The sequence below is a fragment of the Myotis davidii genome, unplaced genomic scaffold, assembly GCF_000327345.1.
Source record: "Myotis davidii unplaced genomic scaffold, ASM32734v1 scaffold1745, whole genome shotgun sequence".
NCBI classification, from domain to species: Eukaryota; Metazoa; Chordata; class Mammalia; order Chiroptera; family Vespertilionidae; genus Myotis; species Myotis davidii.
The window spans coordinates 453,277-454,308 of record NW_006295921.1 but is presented as its reverse complement, the minus strand read 5'-3'; positions in this window follow the sequence as shown (position 1 = coordinate 454,308).

Sequence of the window (1,032 nt, the reverse complement as noted above, 5' to 3'; positions counted from 1 at the left end):
GGGCTGGTGGAAGGTATGCTGGGTCTCTGATAATGGCAGAGGCGATGGCACCTGCTTGGAGCCCACGAGGACCGCGCAGGCCAGGACAAGGGCAGGGCTGGTGGGACCCTCACCACCAGGTGGGACCAGCCAGGAGTCCCACGGGTCGTGGTTACGACGTTGAAGGGAAAGCTGGCGCCTCCCGCCGGGCACAGATGGTGAGTGCGGACGACCCCCTGGGGCAACGCTGGAGGTGGTGATCAGCGATACGTCCCCCTGGACCCCGGGTCTCAGGGCGGCGGGTCAGCCAGGCGTGGCAGGTGACTTCCTACAGCAGTGGTCGCCAACTGGTGGTCTGCCGACCACTGGTGCTCCGTGAAGTCCGAAAGGTTGATGACCGCTGTCCTACAAAATATTTGACCCAAACTCCACAACACTAGTGGCACGCGTTCCGGGAGTGGCGTGTTCATTCTCCCTCTTGATCTGACTCACCGTGCACGTGGCGTCCATGTGGCTGGTGTGGCTTCTGAGAGATGTTTCTGGGCCCCGTCTGCAGCCTCAGTGCTGGCGGCCTCCTGGCCTCCTCTCGCCCCACATAGGGCATGTCCGCGGCTGCGTTCTGGGATCATGCTCTCCTGTTCCTCGGCCAGAGTTTGGCAAACGCTCCCTGCACAGGGCCAGGCTCTGCAGGCTGCCGGTCTCTGTCCCAACTCGACTCCGCCGTGGGGGCCTGAGCGAGAGCAGGTGGGGAGGGAATGAGCAGACGTGTGTGTTTCGGGGAGCTGCCTGCGGGGAGCCGCTTGGGCCACGGGCACTGGGCCTGGGCTTGGCCATCCCTGGCCGACCCTGAGGGACGCCTGCCTGGGTGTCATTCCCAGGACCTGTGGGTCTCTTTCCCGTGTGTCCAGTCTGTGGGCGGCCTCGTGTTGTGGAGCCAGAAAGCAGGGCGGTTGGTGGCCGTGCTGACGGCAGTGACGGGGCTCCCAGGCCATGGGCTGACCCGACGCTGTCCCCGCTGGTGAGCCCTGAGATGGCGGGTGCCCGTCCTCTGCC